This window comes from Pseudomyrmex gracilis, unplaced genomic scaffold, assembly GCF_002006095.1.
Source record: "Pseudomyrmex gracilis isolate BER0280 unplaced genomic scaffold, ASM200609v1 scaffold_0, whole genome shotgun sequence".
In the NCBI taxonomy this organism is placed as follows: Eukaryota; Metazoa; Arthropoda; class Insecta; order Hymenoptera; family Formicidae; genus Pseudomyrmex; species Pseudomyrmex gracilis.
The window spans coordinates 4,598,757-4,608,743 of NW_018020584.1; the positions used below are offsets into that span (position 1 = coordinate 4,598,757).

General features: G+C 43.3%; 1 long non-coding RNA gene across 1 annotated transcript in view; it reads left to right on the top strand.

Annotated features, from left to right (window-relative positions):
* The first annotated feature begins 5,180 nt into the window (after nucleotides 1-5,180).
* The window catches only part of LOC109863598, a 106,021-nt gene continuing 101,214 nt past the window's right edge, over nucleotides 5,181-9,987 (top strand). The window contains exon 1 of the long non-coding RNA XR_002251367.1: nucleotides 5,181-5,593. This is a non-coding gene — a long non-coding RNA (uncharacterized LOC109863598). The remainder of the gene's footprint in view (nucleotides 5,594-9,987) is intronic.

Sequence of the window (9,987 nt, forward strand, 5' to 3'; positions counted from 1 at the left end):
ATGAGATGGGGTCGCGCGGAGAGAGAGAGGGAGCGGATAAGATCGATGAGACGATGATGACCCGACGCGCGGTTTTTTGCAACAAACACTCGGACGAGACGTCGACATTCATTACTTCACGAGGGCTCGATTTTTGTTTTTTCAAATCATGTGCCACAAGGTTTGTGGTTAAGGTTAAATTTATAGTTAAAGTTAATCGCTTCGCTCTGCTAAAACTAATCACAACTCTGTTAATTCAGACACATTTGCGAAGTTAACGAAGGGAGAGAAATGCGAAACTACTCCTGAGACTCCCGGATTGGTGGTGTGTTTTCGCGGAGTTTTGTTCGCGAGCTTTGCGCGCGCGCGCGCACCGGGAGTTCCAGCATAAACTTTAAAACGCACTTGGGAATCGCTTGGTGTATATGTCGTTGATGCTGCTCGTGGAATTCAGAACCGTGACAGGCCGCAAGCGATGGGAAATTGAGTCGTTCGTAGACTCGCGCGCGGTACAAAACGACGAGCCGCGGCCATTTATCATTTGTTCGCGCCCTCCCTTCAGCCCCCTTTCCGAAAGCATCGGCGGAATCGACGGAATAATTTCGTCCGGGTGCCTCGTTCATAACTCGCGACTAGAGAAAGATAGAGAAAGAGAGAGAGAGAGAGAGAGAGAGAGAGAGAGAGAGAGAGAGAGAGACGCGCGCGTACTTTGACCTCGGGGTAAACCCCGTATATCTTGCGGTTTAAAATTATATGCGGGACTGGATATACTGGCTGCCGCTATGGACGAGCAGCGAGAGTGTCAGTGGTAACGAGTATATGGTAGTGTCGATGCCTCGCTACTAAGCCGAGGCATTACGCGCTCGGCTTACACACACGGCTATATCTAGCATTAACATATTATTGGCGAGGAGGAGACGACGCTCCCTTCGTTTAACAGCATGCTAAACGTGAGAACTTCTAAAGGCACTACGGGAAATTGTGGTGTAAATTACGAGTAAGTTGCGTTTTTCTTCCCCACCTCCTGCTTTGGATTTTTGTGTCACTGACGATTTTTCAACGGGCCGTCTTGATCTTTTTATCGAGTAGTAGCTTGGCGTTTTGACGCGCATGCGAAAGAGTTACGTGCCAGCGTCTGAGCAGCGTCTCGCATATATCTATCTTTTTGTTTACTCTGAAAAAAACATTTATCCTCGGGACTTAGAAACTCGTTCTATAACGTTATTAAATGTGTCAAGAGTACTCCTTTTATTAACTACAGAGAGAGAGAACACACTCTCTTCTTTTCTAGAAAACTTTTCTAGAACTTCTTTTTCTTTCTCCATCTCTCTCTTTCTCTCTTTCTCTCTCTAATCAGAACTATAGACTATTCAATGTCTGTTTTAATTAACGATTCGAAGAGAAGATAGAAGTAAGTTTTTGCTCATGAAAAAGATAACAACGTGTAAAGGAAGTTCCGCGACGCGAATCGCTCGCGGGCCGGGTAAATAAATGCTCAAAAAACGTTTTGTCGTCGCGCGCTTAAATATCGCTAATTAAAGAAGTAGATGACACACGGTGATACGCTTGTTGTACGCGCATCGCAACAGATCCCTTCGCAATGATTTCAAGGTGGAGTGCTGTATATGTTATACGATGGGACAGGAAGTTTCATTGTCGACGCAACGCGCGAGCGAGAAAGAGAGCAAGAAACATGGTTTCCTTTGGGTTGCACCAGACGTTGCACGTGAGCGACAGAATGCTGTTAATATATCCCGAGAGCGAGATACATGACAAACAGGTTTTCTCTCCATATAGCGTTGTGTATAGCGTTAAGAAGCCATTGAGGCGAGCGGTGCCAAGTTCCTATGGCAGGTGATAACACGGCTTGAGAAGATTCTATCGGAGGATGCTGCCGGATTACGCGGAACCACTTAAAACCATGACGATATTCACCTCGCGGGCGTTTACAACGGCGCGCGCACGTACATACACGGATAATTAAACTGTAAAAATCCGTATCCTGAGATATTCACGTTGAAAAAGTCAAATAGACTCAGGCGATAATCTTGCCTGACTGGTGATCGAGTATATTTTATTATTATTTATCGCCACAATGTAACGGCAATAATAAAGCGTTTCCTGACTCCGGTCATTTTTCCCACGAGTGATGAATAGCTGGAAATTTTGCGCGCGCGCGCACACAAGTGCTTTTACAGCTTTTTCGAACTGTGCGCGTATACTTTTCGCTCTTCTTGTTGCTTTTGTACATGCTCAAATTTTTTTTTATCTTCTAACAAACTATATACTTGGAATTACGTCGCACGGTTTTGCAAAAACGTCACGAAGCGAGTGTGCGCACACATACACACGTGTCGCCGTCTTGGCGAGAGCGATCGCCAGGGCAATGCCATTAACACCGCGAGCGGTCCTAACAGCGGCCTTAGCCAATCGGACTGCAACGCGGACCAGTCCAGCGCACCCTCGCACGTAACGCAGCGCGAGGGCAGCCACTTTCTATGCAGACAGCAGTCGCGGCACAGTCGAGTGCGTGGCGGACAAAACGCCTTTCCCGTCCTGGCCCTTGAGGTCAAAACTATTTTTCACCGTGCTTTCAGATAAATTATGCATGAATCGTGACCGCGCGCGGGCGCGCGCGTAATGCCGTTAAATACGAGTATATACGCTCGCAGAGCGAGCGGGCTAATGCGCTACAACATACACACATACACGTTTGTAATCGAGTTCTCGCGACGCATCCAAACCTCTGTGTCCTTGTCCAATTTCTCACACACACACACACACTTTGTTCTTTCCCGTCGTTCTTTCTCGCGACTTGAAGTCGCGCGAAAAGACATCCATACACAAAACGTCGTTCCTCCGCGCGCGCGCGCGGCTTCTGTCACGTCTTCTCCTCCGCGGTCCTTTCACGTCTCTCTGAATAGCTTCGCCGCGAGACTAATTTAAGGAGTAGTCGGGGTGTTAAGAGCCCTGTGTACTCGACGTTAGCATTTGACTGATAACTCGTCCCATTCACGCGGCGCGCGACGCGCAAAATCGCTAGAATAGCTTCTTCAAACCTGGTCCTGGCCATTATAATGGCGCACTGTTATTAATTGCGACACCATAGAAAGATCTGTGTGCTCGCAAGAAAAAACGTTTGCTGACGTTTTATTTGGACGATAAGAAGAGAGTCGGAGAGCATGTACCTATGTTCCAAAAAAAACATCGAACATCTACAAAATCGCGTTCTGCGTTATAATGCCGCAGAAATTTGCCTTCCGTTCGAATACGTGAAATAAAAAGCAGATCACTCCTCGCCTTCGAATGTGATTACTGTGATATCATCGACGTATTACATATAAATAAACGTTATTTCGCGTTTCGTACACTAACCCTAACGTATATACCGTTGGGTGTTTACACGCAGGCACGAAAATTGTAGGGAAAATTATGGTTCTGGGCGGGATCATCGTTGTCGAGGCCGAGTCATGTCACGGAAGAGTCGAGATCTACGCCCCCATAACGATCGAAATTCATTTCCATAATTATCTCACGACCGCGCGGATCGCCGCGTGCACCCGCGCGCTGCAGAAAACGCTCGTCGGCCTGATTCCTCGCCGAGACATTCCGTTTCGTGTGAACTGTAGATGCGGTATAAACCGCGCTTCTGATTTCTACATCTATACCCGTTTCTATACAATCCGATCGGGCTTCGTCACCGCGCGCGATTGGTCGGAATACTTCAATATTCTGTCACAGAGGAGAAAAACTGTGACGTCAAGGCACTTCCTTTACGAGAGAGAAAGATGTTCTAATTGTATGTATAAATTTTTTTATTTTGTGCCAATACGTACGTGCAAAATGTAGTTTTTTTTAAACGTGTAAAATTAATACACACAGAAACTCGAATTCAAACGAGTTTCTACGTATATTAATTTTACACGTTTAACAAAATATATTTATAATTTGAATTTCTATGTATTAATTTTACACATTAAAAAAAATATATTTTGCATACATGTGTGTGTGTGCATATTGACTCGTATTGACCGTAAATTTTCTACCTGTTGAACACTATATGAGTTTATATTTGTTGTTTCTTTATTTTGTGTCAATTATTTTATATTCTGTTGAAACTAAGTAATATTTTATTTGTTATTTATAGTTTCTTTTTTTACTTAGAAAATTTGAGAGATATTGAGCATATGCTTGTGTCTAAGCATCTGTAAAATTATTAAGTGATATCTAACCAAGATCTCTATCGAGCAAAGAGATGTGAAATTGTAGGGATACAGAGTGGATCACTTTGTACACATCATATTTTTCCGTTCGTGGTGTGCGTTCAATCTTTATATCGTAGCGGTTTTGCGGACATTAGGTTTTAGACGTTTACGTGTGTTCCTTCGCATTCTATTATATCCTTGAATATCGTACTTACGGTCAAAACAACCCGTAATGCTGTGTAATTCCGTAATGCGCGCAATATAATGCGCTCGCGAGTTTATCATTATCAAATTCATAAATCTCGCGTTCCTACTTATCAATTTCATGTTGCGTGAAACAGCGCAAATCGCGCTAAATGTGAATTATTTAACGCAGCTCTGAAAACCTCGACAATCGCAGACAGCAGTAACTATATTTCAGTGTGTTAAAAAATTCTCTCCTCATTTGGTGTTCGCAAAGTAAAAATTAAAAAACTATATATAAAAAGTATAAATTTCATTCAAATTTCAGTAGATTGCGTGTTAAATTATAAGACTCCATCAACCAGAATAAAAAAAAAACTCTAAAAATCACATTTTATGTGAAATCTTTGAATAAAAGAAAATCTAAAAATTAAAAAGAAATAAATAAAACTTTCTTGCTTTTTTCCCTTGTGTAAAAGTGCGGAGCTCTGTTCTAAAATATACCTTCGCGGTGTATCGACGCGCTCACGTAAGGTACGACCGAGTTCTTCATTATCGTCGGGGGCCCAAATTGCGTGGGCGTACCTTCGTACACACACGTTACCTTGACGTACTACGGCCCTATACGTGTACGCTCACGCACACCACCTGGGTCCGCGCTCAGGCGCTCGTACACCTTCGCGCGTACCTTCGGTGTGTACCTGCACGCAGGGCCGACGGGGACCGAACGGCGCCGAGCCGCGGCGGAAACGACCGAGCGTCGCGGAGCCGGTTGTGTCGCGCTCCTTCGGCTAGATACGCGAAGTTAGTATCGCGTCAGTCTCGAAGTGGAGTTGGTCAGTGATCTGTGTCAGAACAGGGCCGCCAAGTCCGCGTCCGTAACACTCTCCTTTTCTCTTCCCGGATTTTGACGCGACTCCCCGCCCCGCTTCTCTCTCCGTCTGTTTTCTTCACCTCGCCTGCGACACCGTCGTCCACGTTCTGTCGCACGATCCCCCCGGCGAGATCGTTACACTCGCGTTCTTTCCCCGGGTCTCTTTCTCTCCTCCGGTATACTCGGCGAGATATACATACACGATAATACACAAGTGCCACAGTGTGGAGTTGTTACCAGTGGGGAAAGAGAAAAAATTAGTTTACAAGCGGCCCGTGCCTGACGGTGATTGTCGTCCATCGCGATCAACGACCACCGACACTGACACCGGATAGCTCAACTGTTAGAGCAGGTACATATGTGTATTGTTTTTACATATTATGTTTTGCGGCACGATCGGCCGTCATGAACGCGAGATGATTTTCGCGAGATGATCGCTACATCGTGGCTGAATGGTGGCCAACCTGCGAGCAAAGTTTTGGAGTCGCAAAACGATTGCACATCTTCGCGGCTGCAGAAAGTTTAAAATACAAATCGAAGCATTACAGAATTAAATATTGCGGAGCAATATTATTTTGCTGCGTGTATTATCTTACAAAAAAGTCGATATTTGCTGGAAATAAACAACAAAGTTATGTGATTATTTATCTTTTTTTGCAATTGGTAACTCTTGTTTGATACACTCTTGAAGATTGTTTCATTGGCAAAAAACAAAGTTAATGATCAAATTAAAATACTTTGGTGCAAATAATATAATTTATTTGTGATTGTAAGTTGATTTGTTTTTATAATATCTTTGTTTTCTTCACGCTGAGGTTTTTTGTTTCAAATCGTTGAAAAACAGACACGAAAGTAAAACAAAATTTGCTCCAAATTTATTTAAGTCTGAGCACATCATTAAAACAGGATCAGTTTCTTTCAACAAATAAAATTTCTTTCGACATATTAATATATACATATATATAAAGTATAACCTTTTATTTTCTGTCTAATGCATATTTCAGTAATTTATAAAAATATTCCAGCTATAAAAAAGTTTATGAACATAAATCATATTTTTATACTGGTAGTGCAATATATATATATATATATATATATATATATCCTGTACTTTATAATGTTATTTACCTATTAGGTTTATTTATATCTTTGCGTGAAAGATACTTCTTTTTTACGCACACGCATTGTTCTCGCCAACTCGCGCGGCTTCAAATTTAATTGACAAGAGATATTGAGAGCCATAGGCCTTTTCTACGAAATACAAAAGGTTCTTTTGTGCACACTCTCTCGCACGGCCAATGTACTCTGCATCGAAACGAAGGCGCGAATCGAGACTTAAAATCAAATGTGTGTCACGTTCACCGCGGCGCGGCGGTGATTAGTAATCGGAGCACGAGCACCAATTACACTTGAAAAAGTCAATGTTACCGGGAAAGGTTTCGTATGGGCTTACGTAATCTCGCGCCACGATTCAGCCCGTTATAACGTTGTTCCGGGGTTATCCGGCTATATAGAGAAAGTGCAGGCCAGACATTGTCCTCTCTGCTCACTGTGTGTGCCATAGAGGTCGGATCCAAGGTAAATGAATACTCATCGCGTATCGGAAAGTTACCGCGTATGAAAAACGGCCGTAATTTCTCTCTCTCAGAGAATATTCAAGTTTTGCACGCAAAAAAAGTAATTTACACTCGGTGCGAACAAAAGTTCTTTTTGTTTTTTGTTTTTTTTTTAATATAATTGTATGCATAATTTTACCATTGGTAACGCGTTAACGCGTTACCAATTCATTGCCTTCATTGCTATTCATAAAACTGTTAAGATTCTCTCGTTAAAATAATCACGTCCAAGAATATAAGATTATTAGCAATATAGTACATACACGAGTTAAACGTACCATAACGTGCCGCACGATGTTTCATTTCGTATCATCAAGAATCAAGATGAACTCTCACTTTAGCGTCTCAAAAATTTTATCTTCTGCCATCTCATAAATAAGTTATGCCGGACGTATCGATCAAACGTGTACATATTTACCGCTAATTGCGGGATAAATAAAACACGCGCGATTTCGTTTTCTCACCGGATGAAGAACACGGAATGGCGCGGCTATTAGCGCGAAACGTACAGAAAAAAAAAAGGAAAGAAAAAAAACTTCTCGTGGCGCGGTTTTATCTCCTTCGTTTAATTATCCGTCGTTGGTCAAAGCGGCGCGTCCCGACACGATAAATATAAAACAATTACGCGCTATCGATGTCGCCATCGCGACGTAACGTTCATTAATACGGAGTTATTCTCGCGCGAATCAACTCAATTTAGCGGATACGGCGCGTCACCTCAACTCGCGTCAGGAGGACTTCTTTCTTCTTTTCGTCTTTTTTTCCTTTCTCGGCGGGTGACTGCGCCTCTCTCTCTCTCTCTCTCTGTCCCTTTGCGAGTGCAATATCACCGCGCGTCAATAAAGTGTCCGCGGAGTCCGTAAGGCGGCCGTGATTGCTTGACACGTCGCAATTGAAGGTCATAACGCGATAGACGCGCTGCACAATGCGGCGCGCGGCCCCGTACGACGGTATTAAGCATTATATGCGTAATTTACGAAGGTTATTTACTATACAATTAGATAGCCCGCGTCAAGTATTACGCGCGCGCACGTACGCGAGGCGCCGTGCGTGTATGTACACACGCGTGCGCGCGCGGGAGACGACGCGCGGATGGTAATGGTTCCGAGGGTCTCATCAGTGGCACACACCAGAGAGCGAGGGGGAGAAGACGGGAATCCTCACTTTTTCCTCCGGCATATCTAGGATAATATACGATATATACGGTGTAACGAGGTATGTAATGGGTAATAGTGCGTAATGATATAATGCGCACATTCCTCGACGTACGTCTGCTATAACAAACATTGTTAGGGAGAGTGCACGCGGGTTCTCCGACCGCGCGTTCTGTCTATCTCTCTCTCTCTTCTCCCTCTCCCCCTCCCCTCATTTCCTCGTCCACGGTCCACGGCGGGACGATGCACATTTGCCGTTCGCGAACGAGAGCACGCTAACGAGGCCGTGTGTTAGAAATTAAACCGTGCACGAGCGCATCAATTATGCCACTTGACCAGTCGCGAGGTGTTCGCTCTTCTCACAAGCGCGCGAACGCGGCGACGATCGCGCTAATATTGCGAACGTGTTCCGTTATCTTACGGTATTTTTTTTTTACCGCCTTGCTCTCTTGTCAATCGACGTATCCGGCGAAAGCGATTCCAAACCGTCTTTTCGGATTGAGGTCGATTTCTTTCTAAGACACGAATTGGATTCTGAAACATCTTGTCGCGGAGTAACGCTTGGCTTACTTTTCATCGCCTGTAATATTGAGAGCACGATAAGATTGATGTGATTACAATTTCTTCTACGTTACTCTCTCTCTCTTTCTCTTTCTCGTATCACCGGCTTTAAAGCCGACTGATTTATTGAAATAATTGACTTTTATGTGCTCCGATTCTAAAATTGAACTCGCACAGTAGATAAGTCGAGACGAGTTGTCTAAAAAAAAACAAACAAACAAAAAAAAACAGTTAAGTTACGAACGACGTGCGCGGGTAATATCACGCGAACTAATACATGGCTTAAAAATAAGCATTAATCAAGGCGGCATTATCGCTCTCGGGTTGTAGATAATGATAAAAACGTATAGTAGGACTTCGGGAAGCTCTTTCGATGCTCGCGAGCGATATTTCCACGCAAGCAGGTCTGTTTTGCAGATCTCCGCCGCGCGGATTCCAGCGCATATCCGCCGGTTTGCGCTTGTCGAACGATAAAAGCGCACCGATAACGAGTGCACGCGTTAGAACCGAATTACGCGGGCATCCCGAGCTCTATCCGGCGCGCAGACTCGACCCGATACCGATGAACATTGTCGGTATATTACACGATAAGATACATAGAATTACGTAAAGAGGGCAGCTACCACGACCGGGTAATTAGATTCTTCTTCTTGCTCGCTTTCACCCTCGGGACGCGAGACTATCGTAGCCGATAATTGTCGAGTGCTATAACTGCGATTTGCAAGAAAATCCGCGCGAGAATATATTGTCGTGCGCCTCGGTTATCTAAACGTCGCTAGGGCGCAGTTTGCGCTGAAAGTTTTTGTTTTTTTGTTTTTTTTTCCTAAACGTTAAAATATACATTAACTGATAACTTTTATACGGATTGATCGTAAAGTTTGATGGTTGAGTAAAAAGGTGGTAGGGTTAAGAAAAATGATAAGAGAGATGCGATCGTATACTTTTTTTTTTGACCGGCTAATAAATACGGGGTTACTAAATATAAACAAGATCTCGCGTATCTAAATGCGAGTTAAAACTCAAGAAGCCAGTGATCGAGTTTATATAAATTTACTTCTGTGTTTTGAACATCACATATACGCGCGCGTTAAATCGCACGGCGAATATCATAAACTAGATACAGACAACTCTAGGCTACTGTTTTGCATTTCAATTTCTACGATTCGATTAACATAGAATAAATCAGCGAAAATTTTTCCCTCGCTTCTCCTACGCCGATAATCCATTACACGCGAGCGTCTGTGTTCCCACGGGGATTATTATTACACAGTAAAAAAAAAAATGTTAATTTTAACATTTTTTGCATGTCCCAGGAGGTCCACTCTAAATTGTAAGTTAAAACAACTTATTCGTTGTGAGTCACTTATTGACAAACTAGTAAAGTTAAATAATTGACACAATACTTTACATTTATA